This window comes from Pongo abelii, chromosome 11, assembly GCF_028885655.2.
Source record: "Pongo abelii isolate AG06213 chromosome 11, NHGRI_mPonAbe1-v2.0_pri, whole genome shotgun sequence".
NCBI lineage: Eukaryota > Metazoa > Chordata > Mammalia > Primates > Hominidae > Pongo > Pongo abelii.
Genome location: NC_071996.2, coordinates 125,256,327 through 125,284,249, shown reverse-complemented (window position 1 = coordinate 125,284,249; position 27,923 = coordinate 125,256,327).

Here is a 27,923-nt window from a genome sequence, read left to right as displayed (position 1 = left end):
TGACCGCACTGAAAGCTGTCAATAGAAATTAACGATGGAGTTGGGACAAATGTGAAGTCATGGGAAGGCCAAGCAAAAAATGGAAGGAACAAAACTGCTTTAAAACAAATGAAAACACACACACACACACACACACACACACACACTCACACACACAGAGTCTGATGGCATTTGGCTTTTCTGTATAATTATATATATGTGTATATATAGCCTATATAACAAAATAGGTTAACAGGTAAGAAAAGGAAGACATACAGTTATAATCTTAAATATGGTATGAATAATTTACATGGGCTCAAAGCTGTTTAGAGAAAGGAGTATGAGAAAAAGAAAAAAGGAGAAAGGATCAGGACTGGAAGACTGGAGGAAGCTGGAAAAAGAAAGATCTGGGAGTATGAATGTAGGAGGCTTGAAGAACCAGGGCTCCACAGGAAAAACATAAGCTTCACATCACAGTGTGTGGCCCAGAGACTTGTTAACATCCTCTCTCAGCTGAGAGCCTTCCTCTATGAAGCCTCTCCTCTTGAGCCAAGCAAAAATAATCTATTCCTTCTTAATATCACCTGTGATCTACTGTGTACTTCCAAACATCCCATTGGCTGTAATCATTTATGTGTGTTTTCTGTTCTTTGATCTTCTTTGTCATCTTTGTTATTACGATTTGGTAAGCTCTGCATGTATCTCAATGTATGCATATAGAAGTCACCATATAATATTTATCAAATGAATTGATAATGTTAAGTCTTCTTTCTTTAAGGCCACTCTGCTGCCATAAAGGGAATTTACAAATTAAAGAGTGGAGATTGTATTTGAAGGTTCTGAAACACTTATTTGCAGTATCCCAAAAGAGCAGAGGTACTCTCCTGGGAAGTAAATAATGGAATTATGGAAGCAGATTGGGAGATACGTAAGGAGCAAATAGAATGATATCAGCTTTCTTTCTACTTCTTTATATAGCTGTGAAGCTCTATATAAATTGACATAGCATTAGCATAATTAAACTGTCCATTCTCCTACTTGGGCAACTAAGATTGGGAGAAGGAGCTAGAGTGTATTCTCTTTGGTTACAGCATTTGTAAGCTTGGAAACTGGAAGTTTAAGAAATTGGGACAAAGTCAGTTTCTTTCACCTTAGAATCTCAAGAAAAGATCTGTGCTGTAGACCACCTCCAAATGAAGAAAACAAAGACCTGGGCTCTAGGAAGCTGAAATCTCCCTTTTCTGCTCTCCACCTTTTGACTTTGCTTGTTTTCCCCATCCTTAGTTTAAATCACACGTCTATGTTATACAACCTCTCTCCTTCAGAGTTAGAGCACACACTTAGCACCCGGCTAAAGCTTTTCCATCATCACTATTTTATTCTCCTCATTCCTTATTGAAGCCACCAGCTTTGGGGCTTAAATTGCTTATGTCTGGTTTTAATTCATTTAAAAAATACTAAATCTATTCACCAGTTTTGAGTTATAGGAACAGAGCAATAAAGTGTGTGCCTTTCCATTTCGGGCATCTAGGTGCATAAATATCTCTAAGCAATAAAATCTTTGAATTTCATCCTTTTTAAATGGTAAATTCCCTGTGTGAGGTTGAAAGTCTAAGAAAAATGTTATGTTTTAATAATACAGTATTACTTAACCATTTCAATCACTTCAACCACATATTATTACAATGTATGAATTTCTTTCCTGAGTATTTCTTTGCTTATGCATGTGGTTTTGAAAACAGGAAGAAATCTTCAATCCTAAAAATAGAATAATAATGAAGGTAGTCCTATATAAGAACTATCTTGAAATAAACCATATGAACAAGAGTGCATTCTTTTGAAAAATATCTTTTGCAGGCATGGTTGGAGGAGTTAAGGTACTTCCCTTCCCTTAAATAAAGTTCGTATAAGATATTAGGGCCTGCAAATAAGGGCTGGCAAGCCATTCTTACGGCCTGAGACTGCCATAAGCAATCAATTGTGAATTATAGGTATAATTTATTTCATCTATTGTTTGGATTGGAGCTCAATATAAATTTTAATTTGGCTCCACTGTGGTATAGTTTCAATGCCTATCATTAGATAGATCATTCTCTCTTATTTAGAAATGTTTTATGTAAAAATTGCCCAAAATAGTTTTTAGTAAATTATCTCTCTGACAGGTTTTTCTCATCAAGATAATTAATTTTATATTTTTCCCCATCATTAAATATTTTAAATATGCAAGTCTGCAGGCATTTAACACTGTCTATCACAGTAGTGCCAAAAAACCCTGCAGAATCTTGTTTTTAGAGACTTTGTTCACAGGCTTTCTTAACAAGGTGTAATTGGCATAAAATAAGCTTAAATTGATTACATATTTCTGATAAGACTTTCTATTTCACAAGACTGGGTTTGGGAGAAGGCATCTGTGTGTCACCACCGGCTGGCGTTCCTCCCTCTGGTAAAATGGCTGTCTGCCACCTTGAGCCCAGAACAATGTATTGAAGTCATGAAATAATTTGTCAGTGTTCCTTTTAACACTGTAGTCATGCATTCCATGATTATTAAACTTGTACATACCTGATTAGCAAACTCCAACCAAAAAAAGATAAGCAAACAAAACAAAACAAATACAAAAAAAAGAAAGAAAAACAAAACAAAAGAAAAAGCTTTTATAATTAATTCTCCATATCCTAGGCTTCACAGTAGTGACACAAGAAGTGTACAAGATATGATTATGAGAAATGTTTGTTTGGCTGTTTGGGGATAAATTACAATGGAAGTTATTTATTCAGCAACCAAGAGTCAGTTCAAAGTTCTAAAGCTCACAAAAACTTCAATGCATTTCCTCTCTCTGCTCAGAAAATCACACACATTCATTTCCTTCAATAATATTTAAATATGTATTGTGTGTCTACTAGTAACAGGACTAGATGCTTGACCAGAGAGGCAGAAGAGAAACAAAATAAAACCTGTTTCTGCTAAGAACCTATTATATACCAAGGGAGACACACATTAACCACATAATCACAGGGTCAATGTAAAATTACAAATCGAGACACAATGCAAAACAAAAAAAAGTTGCAAACTCACATAAGACAGTTTGGTAGTTCACAGTGATAAGGTGATTTACGGTAGATAAAAGTGGGCTTCAATAATTAAGATTGGAGAGGTTTGCAGTTCTCCGCACTTACCTTCTTACCGCCAGATGTCAGTTACAGTAACAGTAAGTCTCAGATGGAATTCTGCCACACAAATGATTATCAGCTGACTAGCATCCAAAAAGAAAGAAAAAGAAAAGAGCATCCATACAACCTGGTCTGTAAACTTGATGAAGTCCCAGCCTTCAGCTATTAAATGTAGGCAGTGCGACTCAAATGCCATAGGAATCACTGGGGATCTTGTCAAAATGTGGTCTGTCTGGAATGGGGCCTGAGAGTTGACATTTCTGGCCAACTCCCAGATATTGCTGATGCTACTGTCTCCACACCACATTTTGAGCAGCAAGGCTTTTAAATTTTATTTATTTATTTATTTTTATTTGAGACAGAGTCTTACTCTATGCCCCAGGCTGGAGTGCAGTGGCGCGATCTTGGCTCACTGCAACCTCCACCTCCCAGGTTCCAGTGATTCTCTTGCCTCAGCCTCCCGAATAGCTGAAATTACAGGTGCGCACCACCACAGCCGGCTAATTTTTGTATTTTTAGTAGAGGTGGGGTTTCACCATGTTGGTCAGGCTGGTGTTGAACTCTTGACTTTAGATGATCCGCCTGGCTTGGCCTTCCAAAGTGCTGGGATTATAGTCGTGAGCCACTGCGCCTGGCAGCAAGGCTTTTAAATGCTCTGGCAAAGCACATGACACAAAATATTCACTTGAAATTAATGTGATAATATTCAGACACCAGGATTCGGGTATCAGCATCCTTTGTAAGCTTCTGCACTCAGAACCAGATGGACTTCTAAACCTAAGGCAGACTTCTGAAGAGTTTATGCTGCTGGTATTGCTCAATTTTTTGTTTCTGTGAAGGCAAGAGAATTTGTACAAGATTTCTAGCCAGTCCACACTGTTTAAAATGCCACTCATTAAGTTAATGAAACATTATTTTAAAAACCATAAAAAATATGATTAATATTTTAAAGATATTTTTTAAATGCTGATTATTAAACCCTCTGGTGGAATAGAGAGAGATCATTGAAGCCTTTGTGTAGATGCCTTGAGTGTAGATTTTCTATTAGTTTTTAAATGCTCACTAATCATATCTTGAGTGTGTATTTTAGATTAAGGCCCTTCTACTATGAATTAAACACCTCCAAGATGCAGATCAAGACAAACACACACACTATGTATGTTGAAGTATTTACAAGTATTTACAGACAACATAAATTGTCTATAACCTGGGTTCTGAGCATGCCTAAATTAAAGGAATATGGCACAGATGGGAGTCACTTCCCTGAGGAAGAGCTGAAATCTGCTGGATGAGCAATGTACCTTGGAGGTGAGAGCATTCCAGTCAAAGGGAACAGCACATGCAAAGCAGGTGCTCCCATAACAGGGCAGAGCCACTGCCTTACAGCATACCACCGTCACATAATTATGTAGGTCACAACAAGTCTCCCATGGCAGACAAAATACACAGCCCTCCGTTCTTCTTTCCCTTGGGGCATAGAGTCTCAGTCCTAGAATATGCTTGGCAGCTGTGGAGTCACAGTTCCCTCTGTGATGAAGCTGCAAAACTGACCTTCCTAATCATTTAGTTTTGTCCTCTGCCTGACTGATTATGCCGCAGTTCACACCTGGACACACAGACAGTCATTACCCCTGTGGCTATTAAGGAATTGCCTACAGCTTCTGGGAAAGAAATTCATTGAGTCAGCTGAGTGTCATCTGTTAGCAATACAAAACTTTGCATTTGGTTCAAGAGGTGCTTTTGTGGCTCATTGAAATTCACATGATTCAAGACTAAACCTGTTGATGGAGGACAGTTATTCTGGTGTACCCATAAAAACAGTACTGTTAAGTGACAACAGCATGAACATAGTTTCAAATGAATGAATTTTTAATATGGAGGAATTAGTATTATATAAGATTTGGCCTTAAAGTGAGATACTATTAGTATTTTTATACCATACTTTTTCTGATTTAATTCAAGTTAATTCAAAATGTGATCACAGGTAATACACAAATGTTTGTTCTTTATATATGTTTCTTAGAACCCATTGTCAATATGGTATGCTCTTTGAATTTTTTTTCTTGGATGCATATTTTGCTGAACTATGCCCATAGTCAATCAGTTTTATCTCCTGACAGTCCCCTCTTCCCATCCCATCCTATTAAAGATGAGTGCTTGAGGCATTAGGAAAAGGAAGGGGCAGGAAAAGGGATATAGATCAGCTTCTGCGGTAGTGTTAAAGGTTTAGTTTGTTTGTAAAACTAACAAGCCTGTTTGAGGATGCAAGTGCATCACCTTCAGAATTATATTTAACCTCAAGAAGCAAAAGCAAACGAAATATATACATATATATATACACATACACACACACAATATTCATCTCCACCTTAATGAAGATAAATATCCAGGTTAAGGTTATTGGAGATAAGGGTGGGAAGAGCTCTTATATACATGCACCTTATCTCCACAAGTCAAGTCTAGATTGCACTGCTGGTTACAGCATACATTACAGTAACTTTAGTTTCTTAGAAATGAACTCACCTTTGACTGTGTGCAGATTTATTGGCTTAGGTGATAACTCTTTAATAATGAAGAAAAAGTTTGATTGGTTTAACCGCTAACTCTACTGTTGGCTTTGGGGTCCAGTTAAACCAAGTTGTGTCTGGAGGAGTGAAATGCCTGTACGTGTGTTCCATTATCTGCCCCACCATCTCTCGAGGCTACTCTGTTATCTCCGTGGTGTCTACCAGGCTTATTCAGAACTCGTGCAGGCTAGAAATAGAAATAGCTTAAAAATGTTTAGATAAACTCATGGATGGGCCATGTAATTAATTATTAAGGGAGGCTGGCATGGTTTGTGTTAACTTGCTGGTCTTTTTGTGGTTGAGATCAGAGGCAATAAACAGGATCTCCTGCCAAATTGCTATCACAGACAAAAAGGGGGACTGCGAGGACTGACGTGATGAATGAACATTTTTTGTGACCTTTTAAATCACCTTCTATTTTTAAGAAAGGGAGCAAACACATAATATCTTGTAGAGATTTGCTTAAGCAGTTTAAACTAAGTTGGATGGGAGGGATGGTCCATCATTACTAAGCCAGGAAAGATATGATCTTAAAAGGCAGGGCTGCCAAAATTGCCAAGTTGCAAATACAGCATTAGTCAAAAATGTAAATCTGCAGAGAAAAACCTATTGAAGAGATTTGCTGGGTATGCAACTATTTTTATAGTCAAAAGCCTAAAAAGTAATTGTGAAGTTGTCTGATGAGTGGATGCTAGTTCATTATTCCATTCTACTTTTATATACATTTGACATTTTCCATAATAAAAATGTTAAAGTGATTGTTAGTAATGGCATTATGGAATAAGAGAGACTATAAAAAGTGGATGTTGGCCATACCAATTAGTAGCTAAACCTCTTATCATTTACTCATATTTAGCACTCAACCAGTCAATGGGCCAAGAGTCAACATAAATTTGAAAAGTTGGCATCACAGTTTCCAGGGCTATCATGGGTTGTCCAAGCAGGGTTGGCATACAGCAGTTTGCTTGGGCTGCCCAGAATGGGTTACTGCCAAGAACAGGAAAAAGTTAAGAGGCAAGAGAAGTCATCTGGCTGCCTAACATGGGCACAGCCAAGTCCCTGGTAGGAGTCAGGTTAGAAATTGAGAGCCTGGTTGGTATCAAAGGAAAAACAAGAGATAAAGGACTAAGAGTAATGAGAGAGGAAAGGGGTTAGATCAAAATCAGCAGAGATTACAAGGCCAATCCCCAGGTTCTCTCTCCCATGCGGGAGCTTAGTACATTGTATTGAAGTGACATGGTTTGGATGTGTGTCCCCTCCAAATCTCATGTTGAAATGTGATTCCCAATGTTGGAGGTGGGACCTGGGGTGATGATTGGATCATGAGGCAGATCTCTCATGAATGATTTAACACCATCTCTTTGGTGATAAGTGAATTCTGGCTCAGTTAGAGTTGAAAAAGCTTGTTTAAAATAATCTGGGTCCTCTCCTCTCTCTTGCTCCCTCTCTTACCATGTGATACATTTGCTCCCCCATTAACTCTCACTATGATTGGAAGCTTCCTGAGGCCTCACCAGAAGCAGATACAGGCACCATGCTTCCTGCACAGCCTCCAGAATCATAAGCCAAAATAACTTCTTTCCTTTATCAATTACCCAGCCTCAGGTACTCCTTTGTAGCAATGCATACATAGACTAACACATGGAATTTCCTCATTATATGAGAAGCACTAAAAGCCTTCATGGAATCAAGAGCTACCTGCCCAACCACACCAAGTGTAAAAGGATTTCTCCCCGCTTTGGAATCATAGATTTTGCATAGACTTTAACTCTTTCAAATTCTCCCATTCTGAACATCACTAGAGATTTCAAAGAGATGGTGGAGTAAGGGCAAAGTACATTTTTTGAATGAATCCTAGTTCTCCTCAAAGCTCAGCACAAATTCAAGATGTTAGCTAAAAGGAAGAGTTCCCACCTTTTGTTATCGGTCTCCTTCCAGTTCTCAACCTCTTTGGTGTAAGAAAGTGAGATTTATTCCAGATTTTGTCTGGCCATAATGACACGTGCTAAAAATGTCTGCTCCTGATAATGCTGGAGGCTGTTTAGAATTTGACTGTTTTATCACATGTATGTCTCTCATTCATGTGTCCATTTGTCTACATTCACTGAGTATTTCTTGAGTCTACACAGAGTAATAGGCCCTAGGAATAAAATTCTAAATAAAATATAATTCTTGCCTTCAAGTGCTTAGAGATTTGTTCTGATGATGTTTGGGGGGAAGTTTCATCATGATGAAAACAGTGGATATCTCTTTGCTAAAAGATTGCCCCTGTGGTATACATGGCAGGGCTCCTCATTGCACACTCTTTGCTTTTTCCATTACCTTCATAAAGTAACGACACGGGAGCAGGTAGTCAGAAACACAGAAAAATGCAGAACATTATGCTTTACCTGACTACCCCTATCAATTTTTCTATTTTTATGTGTGTGTGTGTGTGTGTGTGGCTCAGGTTGCTGAGTAAATTTTCAGAACTTAATCCAGCTGAGAGTAGAGATAATGCAAACTCATCTGCATGGGATAGCACAATGATTTGCAGCAAGGAAAGAGAGAAATACAACACAGACCTCTCTAGATCATCTGGATCTTCCTGTAACCAGGTGTTTTCTGGTTCCAGAAGCCTCACAGTGTGGCTGTGTGAAATTTCTGCATTTTATTGGCTTGCATGTCTCTGAGCCATTCTTTATACAACCCTTTTCTACAGTGAGTTATATCTCATAACAACAACAAAAAAAATGCCTGACAAGCAGCAAGTTGAGGCAGAGACAATTTTATCTAAAGTACTGAATGAATTCCCAGATAAATTCTCAGTAGTATTTATCCAGAATTGTCATTCTCTTTTCACTGCCAATCTTTTCCAGCTGTAACAACAGTAGCATTTGCCTAGACTTCAGCAAATAGAGACACTGTACTGTCACATTGTTAGATGTTAGATTTAGAAGGCTGGAGCCATTCATCAGGACAATTTTCCTCTTTAAGCCAATTGTATTGGCTTCTCTTTCAAACAAGAACAAGAAATGGGAATGATATCTACCCTAATTCGACAAAACCACTCAAACATTTCACTTTCTAGGTCAGTGAGTTTTTTGTGCTTTTCAATTTTTCTCTTTTTAGTAACCTCATTACCCTCCTCAGTTTAGCTCTTAGTGAATTTCAGGATTGGAGAGAAAGTGTATTCAATTGGTATTGGAGATAACAAAAACCTTTCTATCTTTTGGCTCTTTCCTTTTAAGAAATAGTGAAGGCAAGGTGTTTTCATTTCACAATCACAGCAATTTATCACAGTCAGTGACCCTGGATGTCTTTTTGCTTTTGATAATCATCTCTTTGTATTCACTTGGAGCCCTGGTCTGTAATAATAATAACAATAATTATAACCATTTACTTATTCCCTACTATAAGCTCAGCAGCATGTAAGGAATTTTACATACATTTCTTCTCTTAATCCTTGCAGCCAGCCCGGGAAGGTGAATATTGTTACTATGACTTTACCTACCAGGAAACTGAGGCAAAGAGTGAAGAAAACTGTTCAAGATCATTTAGCTTCATATTGTCTTGCATGCCTAAGGTTCACGGTAATCAAAATCATTTATGGTCTGTCTCTTGAAATGTCCTTTTTGCTCAATGTATGCCCACCATCTATAGGCATACCTAGTTTTACTGTATTTGACTTTATTGTGTTTCTTAGACATTGAAATTGCAAGTTTGTGGCAATTTATTGAGCAAGACTATCCCTGCCATTTTGTAACAGCCTGTGCTCACTTTGTGTCTCTGTCTCACATTTTGGTAATTCTCGCAATATTTCATACTTTTTCATTATTATTTTATTTGTTATAGAGATCTTTGTATTAGTCTGTTTTCACACTGCTGATAAAGACATACTTGAGACTGGGTAATTTATAAAGAAAAAGAGGTTTAATGGACTTTCAGTTCCATGTGGCTGGGGAGGCCTCCCAATCATGGTGGAAGGCAAAGGTCACATCTTACATGGTGGCAGACAAGAGAGAATGAGAGCCAAGTGAAATGAGAAACCCCTTAGAAAACCATCAGATCTCATGAGACTTATTCACTATGATGAGAATGGTATGGGGGAAACCTCTCCCATGATTCAATTATCTCCCACCAGGTCCTTCCCATAACACATGGAAATTATGGGAACTACAATTCAAGATGAGATTCAGGTGGGGACACCCAAAGCATATCAATCTATGATCGGTGATCTTTGATGTTCCCATTGTAATTGTTTTGGGGTACAATGAGCCATGCCCATGTAAGACAGCAAACTCAATGGATAAATATGTGTGTGTTCTGACTGCTCCACCCACCTGCTGTTCCTCCATCTCTCTCAGGTTCCTCAGGTCTTCCCATTCCCTGAGACACAACAATATTGGAGTTAGGTTAGCTAATAACCCTACAATGTCCTCTAAGTGTTCAAGTGAAAGGAAGAGTAACATATCTCTCACTTTAAATCAGAAGCTAGAAATAACTAAGCTTAATGAGGAAAGCATGTTAAAATGTGAGATAGGCCAAAACTAGGCCCCTTATGCCAAACAGTTAGCTAAGTTGGGAATGCAAAGAAAAAGCTCTTGAAGTAAAATAAATGTGCTACTCCAGGAAACACATAAATGGTAAGAATGTGAAACAGCCTTATTGTTGATATGGCAAAATTTTAGTGGCCTGGTTAGAAGATGAAACTGGGCACAACATTTCCTTAAGGTAAAGCCTAATCCAGAGCAAGCCCTTAAGTCTCTTCAAATCTATCAACAGTAAGAGAGGTGAAGAAGCCACAAAAAAATGTTGGAAGGTAGCAGAGGTTGGCTCATGAGGTTTAAGTAAGGATGCCATCTCCATAACGTAAAGGTGCAAGGTAAAGCTGAAAGCACAGATGCAGAAGCTACAGTAAGTTATCCAGAAGATCTAGCTAAGATCATCAATGAAGATGGTTACACCAAACAATAGATTTTCAGTGGAGACAAAACAGCTTTATATCATAAGAAGATGTCATCTAGAACTTTCATAGCTAGAGAGAAGTCAATGCCTGGCTTTGAAATTCAAAGGACAGGCTGACTTTCTTGACCCTCGGGCTGTGGAATGGATGTTATATTAGCAGATGTGAAAAAAACATTAATCTCTTTGTATATCTCCATCAGAGCTCTTAGGTGACCAGGCGCATTGTCCATGAGCATTAGGGGCTAATACAGCTGGTGACTTTAAGTTGGGGGTAATGCTTATTTAGCATTCTGAAAATCCTAGGCTCCTAAAAATTACATTGAACATATTCTGTCTGTGCTCTATAAATGGAACAACAAAGCCTAGATAACAGCACATATATTTACAGTATGGTTTTCTGAATATTTTAAGCTGATTTTTGAGACCTACTTCTAAGAAAAAAAGATCCCTTTCAAAATATTACTGCCCATGGACAACGTACCTGGTTACCCAAGAGATTTGATAAAGATCTACAAGGAGATTAATGCTGTTTTCCAGCCTGCTAACACAACATACATTCTATAGCCCATGGGTCAAGGAGTCATTTCGAGTTTAACATCTTATTTAAAAATACATCTTGTGAGGCTATAGCTGCCATAGTTGGGGATTCCTTTGACGGATCTGGACAAAGTAAATTGAAAATGTCATAGAAAGGATTCACCATTCTAGATGATACTAGGAACATTCATGATTCATGGGAGGAGATCAACAATGACAGAAGTTTTGCAAAAGTTGATTCTCCTTATTTTGTTTGTGTTTTATTTTTTGAAACAGGGTCTACTCCCATTGTGCAAGCTGGAGTACAGTGGCACAATCTCCACTCACTGTGGCCTCGACCTCCCAGGCTCAAGTGATCCACCCACCTCAGACCCCCAAGTATCTGGACTACAGGTGCCTGCCACCATGCCCGGCTAATTTTTGTATTTTTTGTAGAGACAGGGTTTTGCCATTTTGCCCAGAGTGGTCTCAATGTCCTGAGCTCAAGCGATCCATTCTTCTCAGCCTCCCAAAATGCTGGGATTACAGGTGTGAGCCATCATGCCTGGCAGGAAAAAAAGTTGATTCTAACTCTCATGGATGACTTTGAGGGGTTCAAGACTTCAGTGGAGAAAGTCACTGAAGCTGTGGTGGAAAAGCAAGAGAATTACAATTAGTAGTGAAGCCTGAATATGTGATTGAATTGCTGCAATTTCATGATAAAACTTTAATGGATAAAGAGTTTCTCGTTATGAATGAGCAAAGAAAGTGGTTTTTTGATTTGGGATCCACTCCTGGTAAGGATGCTGTGTGAACATTGTTGAAATAAATGACAATAAAGAATTTAGAATATTATAGTTCCTGCATTTCTGGGGTTGTCTTCACCCATTTTCCTCTCAAAGCTGAGTGTTTTGTTAATCCTTTCACTTCTTCAAATTATCCTACTGTAAGTAAATAAAGTATTTTTAATTACTTTTCACTCTTCTCCCCCTTTCTGAGGTTCTCCCACCTAGCCTTCTGTTATTAAATTCAGGGTATAACTAAAAATATATGATTCTGTGGATTTTCTTCAAAATAATATAATGGTGGGAAAGTGGATGGATAGGGTGGGATTGGCCCTTGGTTGATGGGCGTCAGGGTGAGTGATGGGTACATTAAGGTTTATTATACTATTTCGTTTCGTTTTTGTGTGTTCTAAGTTCCTCATAAAGTAAAGCTAAACGTAGCAAACAAACAGCAACAACAATAAAAAACAGAGACCTGACCATGAAACTGAGCCTCAGGTCTCCCATAAAGATGAATATGACTTAAGAGCAGTTCTTGACAGATGGAAAAGGGAAAGCTCTTCTAGGCTTGGAGGTGGAGACTGAAGGAGAGAAGAGAAAGGCAAGAGCTCAGCTGAAGATACCTAGCTCCCCGGATAAAAGAGCTTTCTCTTTTCCATTTGTCTTACTGGCTTGGAATCTGGAAGGGGTGAAGAGGGGTAAGAAAGTGGCGGAGGCTGAAGTGATGGTTGTGAGAAAACATATCCCAGTGGAATCATAGGGACTTCACTTCCCTGGTCTTCCAAAGAAGCCTTTCTGAGTCAGGAGTTTTGTTGTTGTTGTTGTTGTTTTGTTTTTGTTTTGAGACAGAGTCTCGCTCTGTCACCTGGGCTGGAGTGCAGTGGCGTGATCTCGGCTCACTGCAAGCTCCTCTTCCCGGGTTCATGCCATTATCCTGCCTCAGCCTCCCCAGTAGCTGGGACTACAGGCGCCCACTACCACACCTGGCTAATTTTGTTTTTGTATTTTTAGTACAGAAGGGGTTTCACTGTGTTAGCCAGGATGGTCTCGATCTCCTGACCTTGTGATCTGCCCACCTCGGCCTCCCAAAGTGCTGGGATTACAGGCGTGAGCCACCGCACCCCAGCTGTCAGGAGTTTTTTGTATGTTTCCATGTTTTTCTTCACATTCAGCACCAGAATGGGCTGGGAAGCCATGGAGTAATGTGGTTATGGGAAGCATCTTCTTAGTCACTCATTCATTCATTCATTCATTTATTCATTCATTTGCTCATTCATTCATTTCACTAACTTATCTGATTCAAGAGACAGAAAAGACTTGCTAATGCAGTGTCTGGTAAATAAGTGGTGCTCCATAAATATTTGTTGAATTAATGATTGGATGAAGGGCAATGCTATAAAGAAAAACCTTTAATTATGGAACTCTTTTGACATTATATCAATATTCAATCTGCTACATTTAGAACCTGCCAGAGTCTTTGCTGCAAATTCTATTTTGAAGGCCGCAACGACTTGGCCAGGAAAACATTACCACCAAAATTTTGCGTAGACATCCACAGCTTGAAATTTGTTCTAAGTGACAGAGTTTGAAACCCCTAAATCAAGTTTTCTAGCTTTGAGTGACAAGGATGTCAAAAAGATGGAAATTAATCTTTCAAAATATGGTTTTCGCTTGTTGAACTGAAAACTTTCTATTTTTTCTGGGTGGAGAAGTTCTTTCAATAAGATGAATTCATAATGTAGAGTTAATTGTCTTAGTAATTTTAATGGCAGTTAATTTTAAAAGATGTAGCAAGCATTTGTTATATTTAACTGATAAGAATCTAAATGGGCTCTTATATATTTTCTCATATTAGATGTATGGACTGTTCTATGGCCATCAATGCCTCTGTTTATAACATTCATTCAAATCACAGCTATTCACACAGGACCTACTGAATACAGGGTACTATGTGCTACACAAAAGAATGAGAAGGCCTGACTTATACCTACAAGGAATTAATAAGCTAATAGGAGACAGAAACTACATAATTTTTGGCTCCTTTATAGGCAAGTCAATTGCTTTGAAAAGTAAACAAGGAAATCATCATAAATTATATGCAGCCTTTGGCAGGCATCATGCCGCTCCCTCACATTCTTCTCACCAAGCTGCATCCCTGCAAGGCAACATACAACAGCAATTCCTCATCCCACTGTTTCTATTTGTTCTCAAACATGTGAAGGTAAACATAACCAGAGCTAAGAAAAATGGAAAAACCAGTGAAGTTTGTCTAACCCAGGGTTCACAGATGTGTCTTCATGAAAGCATTATTCCTTTTTTGGAAAAAAAATATGTTTTTAGAACAGCTTTGGATTTACAGAAAAATTTCTAAGATGGTATGTTATGTGTGCATAATTACAAAATCAATATTGGCTGGGCACGGTGGCTCATACCTGTAATCCCAGCACTTTGGGAGGCTGAGGTGGGCAGATCACTTGCGATCAGGAGTTCAAGATCAGCCTGGCCAACATGGTGAAACCCCTCTCTTTCAAAAAAATACAAAAATTAGCCAGGCGTGGTGGTGCACACCTGTAGTCCCAGCTACTTGGGAGGCTGAGGTGGGAGAATCGCTTGAATCTGGGAGGTGGAGGTTGCAGTGAACCGAGATCGCACCACTGCACTCCAGCCTTGGTGACAGAATGAGACCCTGTCTCAAAAAAAAAAAAAAAAAAATCAATTCTGATCATTATTGCTAATTGAAGTCCATATTTTATTTAGATTTCTTTAGTTCTAGCATTGTTCCTTTTTATTCCAATAGGCATAGTCTGAAATGGAGAGATAATAGAAGGGGATGACATAGGAAAATAAATTCATAAAGGTTGAACTGATTACTGTGTGATTGGAATCCACAGATGAAAACATCCCATGGGACCATGATGGTGGTGTTTTGTCCTTTGGCCCTGCCCCTGCTCCATTTTGAAAGGGTCAGTTGACTCCTTTCTCAGCTTTAACTTGAAATAATCCAAGGAGCCCATCAAGATAGCTTTCCTGAAATGAAAGTACAATTTGTCCTCAAAGGTGAATTCAAGCAAATCTCTCAAGAGAAACAGGAATACTAGTTTAAAATGATTTTTCTGATCCCTGCACTCCTGGATAGCATGTTAAAACAAATACAGATATAGATTACATTTACCTTTGTTATTCTTGGTCCCTTTTTGAGATCTTTTCCCCACTGGATGTTGACTCAGAAATGACTTCTGATAACACAGTTTGGACATTCCAGGGTCCTGAAGCTGCCTCTCAATCCTCAAAATATAAGAAATGTACCCAGTACGAATGTAAAGGCAGCATCCGTGGAGAACACACTGCACACCAGGTGTCAGCTCTGTCTTGGCTGGTGACTTTCTGGCGACTCTCTCAGGAGATTCTGTTGGCTGGAGGTTGCTTCCTTCACCTATTGAGGAAGAATCATGCAAAGATAAGAGCTGGCCAACAGAGGACACCAGGATTGGCACCTGGGAAAACTGGCACGGAAATGCCAATTTCAGCCTTCTGTGTCTGCTTTTAGGTGCTCTGTAAGTAACCACATACCCTCAGGTCCCTGATAAGATCTTAGTCTGCCCGCTGAATTAGTTTTTTTAATCTAGGGATCCATGGATCCCCAAATGGGAAACCTTATTGTCAGTCCTGACTCTGAACTCAGATGTGGTTTATAGTCTACCCTGTCTTTTTTTTTTTTTTTTTTTTTTTTGTCCTGAGACACCTAAGAACATTTATGGTTTGTTGGGTTATTTGTTCTTATTTTAGTTCGAATTTTAAAATATGTTATTCCCTTTTTGATATCTTGCTCCTATACCATCTAGCTTATGTTTAAGTTTGAAAATGAATTTTCAGTCCAGACTCATTTCTATTGATGAACAAGATTCTCTTGAATAAAAGGAAAGCCAATATCACTGTAAATAAGGCAAACGACTTGATAAGAAGGGTGCAAAAATTTGAGCACTTACCAAAAATATGTGAATGGCAAATAAGCATATGAAAAAATGTTCAGTATCATCAGTCATTAGGAAAATACGAATCAAAGCCACAAACAGATACCATTACACAATCACTAGACCAGCTAAAACCAAAAAACCAAACGATATTAAGCCTAACGAGGATGTGGAACAATTACTAGGCATTTACCCAAGAGAAAGGAAAACATGTCTCCACACAAATGCTTGCACATGGAAATTCTTCATGGCTTCATTGATAATAGCCAAAAATTGAAAAAAAAAAGTGGATAAACAAATTTTGATTCACATCTACAATGAAATACTACTCAGCAATAAAAAGGAACAAACTGCTGATATATAAAACAGCATGGCTGAATCTCAAAAGCATCATATTCAGTGAAAGAAACCAGACATGAAAAACTACATATTGTATGATTTCCTATACGTGAAATTATAGAAAATGGAAAAATGTAGTGAATGGAAGCAGAGTAGTTCCCAGGGCTCAGGATTAGCAGAGGGGATTGATAGTAAAGGGGACTGAGGGGACTTTTTGGGATGATGGAATGTTCTATGGACTGTGATAATGGTGATAATACAAACTTTTGTCAAATGCATACTTTAAATAGGTGAATTTATACTTTTATGCCTTAAAGAATTGATAGAGTTCTTTCTCTAAATAATAGGGATGCTGTAATACATATCTCCATGTTTGCCCTGGCTTTTAGGAAATTCATAGCAAAATTTAATGCTCAATTGCAGTAAAAATGAATGCCCTCTGGATTAGCAATGTACTTTCTTTAGGTACAGTTGACATTCTCTATTTATGTTTAATAAACCAACCTTTTGTGTGTCTTTTATTGTAAGACACTTAAGAGCCTGTTTAAAAACTGGCGAAGCATAAAACGAAACCTAAAACATACGTAGCAGTCATAAGGATATAGAAGACTAATTAAGGTTAGCAATTGAAAGGACAGGACAAAATCATGCGCCATTTACACACACACACACACACATACACACACACACACCTGTCCAAGCTTATTGCTGATTCAGTTTTCCTCTCTCTACTGCCAGACAGGTCCAGGGTAGAGCAAGCCACTGTTAAGATGAAGCTACAGATGGGCAGACCGCTCAAGAGCTGGGTTCCCACAAGACACTTTTTTCTAAAGGAAAACTGCTTAACTGTGTATAATCTTGAAATTATAGCTTGATAAAGAACATCTTAACAGCAATGCTTTATGAAGTAAGGCATTTCAAATGTGCTACAATATATTTTTACAGAGTTGAATGATATCGTTCCTTTCACTGTGCAAAGATGTAGCTCACCCATTCAGAAAGACGCTCCAGCAGAACGCTATATACAAGGTTTTGCCCACTCTGTGAACTAGAATCTTTTCTGTATATATCAAGGAGGGTTTACTCATCTAAGATTCCTATATGCATTGATACCTGGAGGTTCTTTCTTTGGGAACATGTTGAAGATAACTGCAGGGTTTATTGCAAATGATCTGAATCTCCACTAGGGAAGGAGAAAACAATATATATTAATAGTAATAAGCAAAAGAAATTACTGCCGGGATTATGAAGGATATTCAGGAGTCTCTCAAATCAATTTCTACTTCCTTCTCGCGGTGAAATGAGTGATGATTTATCCAGTATGATAAGGGAGAGGCGTCTGTTCTGGTCTTTTGCAAAGTTCTCTCCCCTCATGTTTCAAGGGTCTCTTTTCCCATCGAGCTCACCCTTGCCTGATGCAGTCTGGGATGAAATGATAACATCTTGTAATTAGAATTCTCATTACGATTATCAGATTACTCTCCATCTCTGGCTACATGATTGTGCAAAGCTTAAATACAGATGCTGTCCAGTGACTCTGGTAGAGCCTTCGCTTTGGGTGATACGCGCTGTAGCATGCAGGCTGCCCTTTTCCTCGGTTACCTGGCTGCTGCACTGCTCTGTCATTCTCTATCCTGAAGACTTCTCTTCTGCCTCTTGGCCTACCTTTTTGCTGAAATAGAAAAGGTTATCATCTCTTCCTGGTCTGGGGAGGGTGTCAGGATTTGATTAGGGTCTGTCTGGCACATCAATTTCTGCCGTTAGTCATTGCAACGTCACCGGCATGTCCCACCACTACACCACAGCAGCAGTAGCTCAGGGGACTGCCCCTTAATCATTTGTTTCCTGATGTCCTGGAGGCAACTTGAGAGCAGCCCTCAACAAGATGGTAGCAACTTTTCAGAGTCCGTTAGAAAATAAACCAAAAGGAGTTGGAGGCCAAAGTGGTCTGGAGGGCAGATCATTCCAGCCCTATCTTCAATCTTGGCCTAAATTCATTCTTTAAGAGATTACTGAGCTAGGCAGGGTTAGACATAATACATCTTTGCCTTCTAGGCAAAACTGTGACTGCAGGGGGGATGCAAAAGAGACTCTTCCATTTACTGTTACACCTACATCAAATATTACTTGCTCCAAAGCAGTGGTCTTTAAATTTTAATATGCATAAGAATTAATAGTTTGTTAAAATATATATTCTCCTGTATAATTTTGGATACAGTAGATTTCAAGTGAAGCCCAGGAATCTGAATTTTTACACTGTCCCATAGGAAATTCTAATGCAGTGGTCCTTTGACCAAACTTTGAAAAACACTGATTACTCTAACAGAAGAAGCAGATCTAATATATTTAACAAACTTGAGAATTTTGAAAAACCAAAGATCAAATATCAGGGATTCAGTTCTTGGTGTGCGAGCTTATTGGTATAGAGTAATATTGATAACCTAAATGTTGATTTAAAAAAAAAAGAAAAACAGAAATAAAAAAAGAAAACAAAATAGACTATGGGGCTTCATCCAGGTCTACTGGGGAAAAGGCCCAGGAATCTGCACTTGTACATTTCTGGTGATGCTTAGGCATGTTGAAATTTGAAAATCATAGAAAGAAGGACCTTGCAGTCAGCCAGTTTTACCCTCATTTACCACAGTAGCCACAGAAAGCAGGTTGATGAGTAAAAAACCATGGTAGGGGAGCTTCTAGCAAAATCTGGTAGCAAGCTGCGACGACTTAATTAAGATTCAAATCTCATCTCTATTCCTAAAATTCAATTCCACTGCAGCAACAAAAAACCACTTCTGCATACAAGCAACTACTGAGACAAACTTGAGTTTGAGATTTGGCTTGTGTGGTTTTTTTTTTTCTTCACTGTTTCGGGAGAGTAAATTATGCCTAGTGTTTTAACCTCAACAGTTGCTCTTTTGGTAGGAGCATGGAGCCAAAAATGCAGTTTTCTTCTTCCACTTCGATATCTTAATGGAATGAATGTGATATTATTTATCAAGTGTAAGCTTGATGGAATATATCATATAAATCATCTCAAATGTTATTTGCCACCTGCCTGCCTGTTCTGAAATGCATGCAGGCTTAATTAATCTAATTAGTCAATGCACAGATCAGGAGCACATTTACAGCTTCTCTGTCATCATAAATAAACTAGTTTTGTTTTCATAGGCTAAACAATTCATTTTGAAGATGGATACTAGGAAGAATGTGGGAGAGCTGACCTCTATTACAGTAAAACATGGAATAACGATGACAGGGTTTTCTTTTTGTTCTGTGTGCCCTCCATTAACCTTCTATTAAAATACTCCTTTGTGGGGGAGGTAAGGAGGGGCTGAGGTGGCGCGTGGCAGAAATGTCATGCCCTCCCACCTGGAGAGGCATTCCTGCCATTTCCCTAGAAATAAGCATACCCATTTTAAACCTCATGATTGAAAGACACATGGATTCTCAAGCACATACATGTGCAATGGAGACCTGCAGACCAAAGATGCTATAAATTCAGGAGCCTGCACTGCTGGTTCTAGACAGACCCAAAAGGGGGAAAGGGTCAGGATCGCAGGTGAGAAATTAAGCTAAGCACAGCGAATGAGTCGGATGTTGTGAATCAGTCATTGTTTCTTTTAATAGCTGTAGTTACCTGGTGCAGCCGTGCTCTCTGCACAGTCCCCAACTCTAGAAAGCACATTCGCCTGACAATGATGTGAATGAAATGCTACACGGTGGTCCTGAAATATACAATGTGAAATAGATCTAGACTTGCATCCTGCCTTCCACTATTTACATGCTGTGTCTCCTTACACTGTCTCCCTAACCTCTTTGCCCTATCGCTTCACAGTATAATGTAGAAACCTGGCAGGATTTTTTAAAGGATTGAATCAGATAACTCAAGCACAGAGCACATGACCTGCTCCTAATATATTTGGGGGCTCAAGGGAAGATTACAAATGAGCCACCCTCTCCACTGCTTGTTGCCCTTCTTCTCTCTGCCCCTCATCACCACTTAGCAAACAGCCTCCCCTTGGATACTGTCAGCCTCAGAAGCAGGACCATAGGGGAGAGGGCCCTGCTGGAACTGAAAGTGGCTTAGGGTCATTTGGGGAGAGAGTAGCAAGGTCTGGAGGACGGGCAAGAAGGCAGGGGTGGTGCTGGATTTGAGGAGGGTTGGTGCAGGCTCTGATAGGGCACGGCCGCTTGCCCCACAGATGCTTTGCCTCACGGGGGTGCCTAGGCCTAAGAGTAGTACTGTTAGAACAGTGTGTGGTACATAATAGATGTTCACCAAATGTCAGCAGTTATTGTTATCATTATTTCATCAAGTCAGCAGTTTTCTATAATTCAATGTATATTTGGGAGGATTTTGTGAAAAATTGAAATCCCAAACCACTAACCCCTCAAGAAGCTTAGATTATTAATCAATTAGTTATTTATTTTTAGAGCTGGGGAATCATATCCAGGGCTGCAGTGCAGTGGCATAGTCTTAGCTAACTGCAGTCTCAAACTCCTGGGCTCCAGGGATCCTCCAACATGATCCTTTGTAGTAGCTAAGACTATAGGTGTGTGCCACCACACTCAGCTATTTTTTTTTTTTTTTTTATTTTGTGTAGAGATAACGTCTCACTATGTTGCCCAGGCTTGTCTCAAACTCTTAGCCTCAAACAATCCTCCTACCTTAGCCTCCCAAAGTGCTGAGATTATAGGCATGAGCCATTGCACTTGGCCAAGAAGTTTATATTCTATTTCACCAGATTACTATATTGACAATGTATTAATACATAACACCACCTGGCTAATTCTACTAAGAAAATGAATTTCACTTTGTTACTTCTATGCCTTAACAACATTTAATATCTTACCACTGGCTATAGAAAATATCCAAACTTTTCAGTCTGATATGCAGGCCTGAAGCCATTGATAATCCCTATGTCCCAAGTAAACTGTGCGGTGCTCTCAGTAAACTCCTTCCCTGTGTCCTCATTCTCCCAAATTATTATGCAGATTCATGTGCCAACTCTTGCTCACAATGTGCTGTGGCTCAGCCTGCCTCTCTACTTCTAGATGAATCCTACAACCGCAGATATCTCGGGATATGCCTTGGGCTCCTCCTCTTGATGACAGCACTCCAAAGCCAGGAACATGACTCATACCTCTTTGTGTTCCCCAAGAGAACCTACCATAGTACCCTACACAAAGTGAGCTTTCTTGTTTTTTATTTTATTTTATTTTATTTTATTGAGATGGAGTCTCACTCTGTTGCCAGGCTGGAGTGCAGTGTCACAATCTAGGCTCACTGCAACCCCCACCTCCTGGGTTCAAGCAATTCTCCTGCCTCAGCTTCCCAAGTAGCTGGGACTACAGGCATGCACCACCATGCCCAGCTAATTTTTGTACTTTTTTTTTAAGTAGAGACGGGTTTCACTATGTTGGCCAGGATGGTTTCGATCCCCTGACCTCATGATCTGCCTTCCTCGGACTCCCAAAGTGCTGGGATTACAGGCGTGAGCCACCATGCCCAGTCAAAACGAACTTTCAGTAAATACCTGCTGACTAATACAAGCTGAAGGAGAAGGCTTCATGGAGGAGGTGATGTCTGAATAGTATCTGGAGAGACGAGATGACTCAGGGCCCTTCAGGCAGAGGTCGCAGCCTTTCAGGGACAGGGAGGTATGAAACAGCATAAGTGAAAAAATGGATGAGACACAGAGCAAGATAATGTAAAGGAGGTAAACACACCTGGAGGAGAGAGCTCAGCATACACAGCGTCTGGAGATGTTTTATGAGGTGTCAGTTTATGGAGACTGACCTCATACTGGGTTGATAAACACAAAATGGAAATTTGCTCCAGTAACCTTCTGTATTAGTCCATTCTCACACTGCTATAAAGACATACCAGAGATTGGGTAATTTATGAAGAAAAGAGGTTTAATTGACTCACAGTTTCACAGGCTGTACAGGCAGCATGACTGAGGAGGCCTCAAGAAACTTACAATCATGGCAGAAAGCAAAGGGGCAGCAGGCATGGTCTTCACATGGCCGGCAGGAGAGAGAAAAAGAGGAGGGGGAAGGTGCTACATACTTTTAAGCAACCAGATCTTGTGAGAATTCTCTCACAAGACAGCACTAGGGTGATGGTGCTAAACCATTAGCAACCACTCCCATGATCGAATCACCTCCCACCAGGCCTCCTCTCCAACAGTGGGAATTAAAATTTGACATGAAATTTGGTTGGGGACATGGAGCCAAACCATATCATTCTGCCCCAGTCCTTCTCAAATCTCATGTCCTTCTCACATTCAAAATACAATCATTCCTTCTTAAGAATCCCCCAAAGTCTTAACTCATTCCAGCATTAATTCAAAACTCCACAGTCCAAAGCCTCATCTGGGACAAGGCAAGTCCCTTTTGCCTATGAGCCTGTAAAATGAAAAATACATTAGTTACTTCCAAGATACAATGGGGGTACAGGCATTGGGTAAATGCTCTTATTCAAAAAGGCGTAAATTGACAAAAAAAAAAAGGGGCCACAAGCCCCATGCAAGTCCAAAACCTGGCTGTGGAGTCATTTAATCTTAAAGTGCCAAACTAACCTCCTTTGACTCCATGTTTTACATCCAGGCCACAGTTATGCAAGGGGCAGACTCCCAAGGCCTTGGGCAGCTTTACCCCCTTTTAGCTCTGCAGGGCTTAGCTCCCAAGGCTGCTCTCAAAGGCAGGCATTGAGTGTTTGCAGCTTTTCAAGGCACGTGGTGCAAGCCGTAGGTGGATTTACCATTCTGGGCTCTGGCGAATAGCGGCCCTCTTCTCACAGCTCCACTGTGCCCCAGTGGGAACTCTGTGTGGGGTGTCCAACCCCACATTTTCATTCCACACTGCCCTAGTAGAGGTTCTCCAGGAGGGCTTCACCCCTGCAGCAGACTCCAGCTGGGACACACAGGCATTTCCATACATCCTCTGAAATCTACATGGTGGCTCCAAAACCTCAACTCTTGCCCTCTGCACACCTGCAGGATAAGCGGTACATGGAAGCCTTGGTGGTTTCTGGCTTACACACTCTGGAGGAGTGGCCTGAGCTGTACCTTGGCCCCGTTTAGCTATGGCTGGAGCTGGAGCAGCTGGAACACAGGGTGCCAGGTCTCAAGGCTGCACAGAGCAGCAGGGCCCTGTGGGCCATTTTTCCCTTCTAGGTCTCTGCCGCAAAGGTGTCTGAAATACCTTGGGTGCATTTTCCTCATTGTCTGGGCTATTAACATTCAACTCCCCTTTACTTACGCAAATTTCTGCAGCTGGCTTTAATTCCTCACCAGAAAATGGGATTTTCTTTTTTACCATATGGCCAGTCTACAAATTTTCCAAACTTTTACGTTCCACTTCCCTTTTAAGTGTAAGTTGTAGTTTCAGGTCATTTCTTTGTTTATACAGATGAGCATAGGCTTTTGGAAGCAGCCAGGCTACATTTTGAAAGCTTTGATGCTTAGAAATTTCTTCCACCAGCCAGGCACAATGGCTCATGCTTTTAATCCCGGCACTTTAGAAGGCTGAGGTGGGCAGATCACTTGAGGTCAGGAGTTCAAGACCAGCCCAGCCAACATGGTGAAACCCTGTCTCTACTAAAAAAAAAAAAAATATATATATATATATATATATATATATATATATATACATATATATAAATTAGCTGGGTGTGGTGGGATGTGCCTACAGCCCAGCTACTCGGGAGGCTGAGGCAGAAGAATCACTTGAACCTGTGAGGTAGAGGCTGCAGTGAGCTGAGATTGCACCATTGCACTCTAGCCTAGATGACAAAGCGAGACTCCATCTCAAAATAAATCAATTAATAAATAAATATTTAGGGTATCTTCTATCAGATACCCTAAATCAGGGGTGTTCAGTCTTTCAGCTTCCCTGGGCCACACCGGAAATAGAAGAATTGTCTTGGGCCAAAATACAGCAACACTAACAATAACTGATGAGCTAAAAAAGAGTCCATGCATAAGTCTCATAATGTTTATGAAAGTTTACAAATTTGTTTTGGGTAGCATTCAAAGCTGTCCTGGGCTGCATGCTGCCCACAGGCCACAGGTTGGACAAGCTTGCCCTAAATCATCTATCTCAAGTTCAGAGTTCAACAGATCCCTAGAGCAGGGTCACAAGGCTTCCAGTCTCTTTGCTAAAGCACAGCAAGAGTGACCTTTGCTTTGGTCCCCAACAAGTTTCTCATCTGCATCTGAGACCTCATCAGCCTGGCCTTCACTGTCCATATCACTATCAGCACTCGGGTCATAACTATTCAACAAGTCTCTAGGAGGTTCCAAACTTTCCTTCATCTTCCTGTCTTTTTCTGAGCCCTCCAAACCATTCTAACCTCTCTCCATCACCCAGTTCAAAAGTCAATTCCACATTTTTAGGTATCTTTATAGCAATACTCCACTCTCTGTACCAATTTTCTGTATTAGTCCATTCTCAAACCGCAATAAAGACATACCCAAGACTGGGTGATACATGAAGAAAAGAGGTTTAATTGACTCACAGTTCCATAGGCTGTACAGGCAGCATGGCTGGGGAGGCCTCAGGAAACTTAGAATTATGACAGAAGGCTAAGGGGAAGCAGGCATGGTCTTCCCATGGCCAGCAGGAGAGAGAGAAAGAGGAGGCAGGAGGTGCTACAACCAGATCTTGTGAGAACTCTATCACAAGACAGCACTACAGGGATGGTACTAAACCATTAGAAATCACTCCCGTGCTCCAATTACCTGACACCAGCTCCTTTGTCCAAAACTGGGAATTACAATTTGATATGAGATTTGGATGGGGATACAGAGCCAAACCATATCACCTTCTTTATGCTCTGTGCCCCTTCCGTTGATACATGATTCTTATACAACGAGTAATTTAATGTACCTTTAGGATTTGACCTAAGCTCCTTACTTTTGTTTAGTATTTTTAACTAATACTCTTCCTCCTCCCCCTTGAGTGATATGGTCAATGTGAATGTATATTTTCATGGCACTCCTAGACTGAAGGTTGAGTCATTACAAGTACTCCTTGGTGATAAATGGTAAAGGAAGACCTCCAACAAGGAAGGATTTTCATAAAAACCCATCCCTTTTGTACTGGCTCACTTTAGAAGCCTGGATCTGTTTTTGGGGTTTTTGTTTTTTTAAATAAAAGAATATCTCAAAGCAACAGAAATGTGTAACACAAATTCATGTCACAGAACTTTAATGTTTGAAAGCTAAAACAACAACAAGATGCTGTGCAGACAACGACATATGAATCTAATTGTGTTACAAACGTATTAAAAAACTTTACAGAAGAGGTAGGGGGTAAAGAAGCTGACCTAAGTAACTCTGGAAAATCACGTTTTGTCTGGGACCTGTAAGGATAAACATTGGACTATAGCTGGTAAATTTGTTTCTTCTGGAGGTATGGGTTAAACAATTGTGAAACAGCTTTATATGTATACTGGGGCTGAACACATAAATGCATAATGGATGATGGGAGTCAGGTTTCTCACTGCTGCAGTGGAAAGTGAGAGATAAGCAAGAAGGGATGGTGAGAAAGAATGTGGTACTGGATTTGAGTCTGAGACATCAGTATGAATTCACGTTTAACTTGTTATCCACACAGATGGATAGACGTGGGAATAATCACAGAGATGTGCATAGGTAGACATGTAAAGACATGCATGGCTATAACTGTGTATCTTAATATACACATATATACTACCTAGCTCTGTTAGCTGAGAGGGCCTGGAAACAATGACACCGTAGTAACCATGAGCATATCCAGCACTGAGATTTTGATTTCAAAATACTATTCTCCAGTAAATAGAACCAAAGCTCCCTGGAGAAATGTCTGGCTCTAGGGCCAGGAAAGGAAAATTATAAGATGAGCCTGAAGCATCTTGTAGTACAAGAAAGTAATGAAGTCATGAGAAAATTAAAGAATGGGGCCATGTCAAAAGGACACAGGAGCCAACTGGGAGAGCTCTTAGTGGTCAAAGCTGGAGTTTGAGTAACAAAATAAATATTATAATATTGCATTGAATTATAACTCATAGTGCAAAATAAATATAAAGGAGTCAAAATATACACCAATGTCTGAAATAAATATGCATGAGTCCACAGAGACATAAATAATTGAATAAATAAATAAACAAGAGAGAAAAGACAAATCTTCCTCACAGAAGAATTTGAAATAATATACATAGATACTTGCCACTCCAAGACGTATAAGCTTATTCATGCTCCACCCCCTCCCTTACCAATTTGTGCTGGATTTAAAGACTTCTTTCCAAAGACTAGATACCAGAAAACTGAGAAGTGTCACAGACCAAAGGACATTAAAGAGACATGACCAATAAATGTAATAAAATATCCCAGATGGGAGTCTGGAACAAAAAAATGACATTAGTGGAAAACCCAAATAAATCTAGAGCCTAGTTAATAATAACATACCAGTGTTGTTTCTTTTGACAAATTCACCATGGTGATGTAAAATGAACTAGGTGAAGGGTATACAGGATCTCTACTGGTTTTGCAACTTTTCTGTAAAGATGCAGTTTTTCAAAAATAAAAAGTTTCTTAAAAAGAGGATTGTACACATGGTATTGCTTGGTGCAGTTTACCTACAACTGTCACATCTCATCCATATCCCAAGCAAATTGGAATCTATCTCAAGAATGATTTTAGAAGGCTGAATGGAATTAGAAGGCAGGCCCAGGATGGACTGCCTTCTCATTTCTGTCCCAAATCAGGTCTTCATGGATGGGAACAAGATTTCCTGATAGCTTGACAGTCAGTCCAAAATTGCAGATAGTGGACTGGGCTGAAACCCTCTCAGCTTTCTGTCTCTCTGCATTCACTACACCTGCCACATTTAGATGGTCTGGTGGAAGTTCTTCAATGTTCTTTTCAATAAGACAATCATCATTGCCTACAGTGTAGAATAAAGATCTCTCAATTCTAAGAGTTCTAAAGAGTTTTCAAGGAGTGTTTTTACAGGGAAACTGTGAATGAGTGTCCCATAAAATTGGCCCACATCATTCCAGCTACCCGACAGGCTTTTGTGTTCCTCAGATCCAAATCCAATCCCAAAATCATCAATAGAAACAAGCACTTTGCAAAACGAAGTTTAAATATGATTCTTGAACTTTATAAGATTAAATCGTGTCAAGTGGCAACTGAATTTGCTGCTCAGGATGCTGATGGTATTTTACCCTTTGACTGACATCACCAAGTCTTCAGACAAGGCAGTTTCTAAACATCTAATGTTGAACAAAGGGACAACTGTGTTGACTTTCTAGACCTCTCCTTCTTAAGTCCTGAAGTAGTTCTGTACCAGGTCTTCACGTTCCTGTGCCTTTTCTGATATGCATATAATAGGCAATAAATTAGACTATTTCAACCATTCAGGAACCTGGGACTTGGATATTTCCTTCCAACTGGCATCTTTCATTTGACTTCCAGTCAACACAATGGCATATTTACATTTTGTGTTAGGCAGAGTAAACTCTGGGGGGTGCAGCTAAGAAACAACTTTTCTCCATCCCAGTATGCAGATTTACAACAGAGCTGTCTGCCAAATTAAGGTTGAGGCAGAGACAAACTGTTGAATTGGCACTTTGGAATCTCAGGAGCTATTTATTGTGAA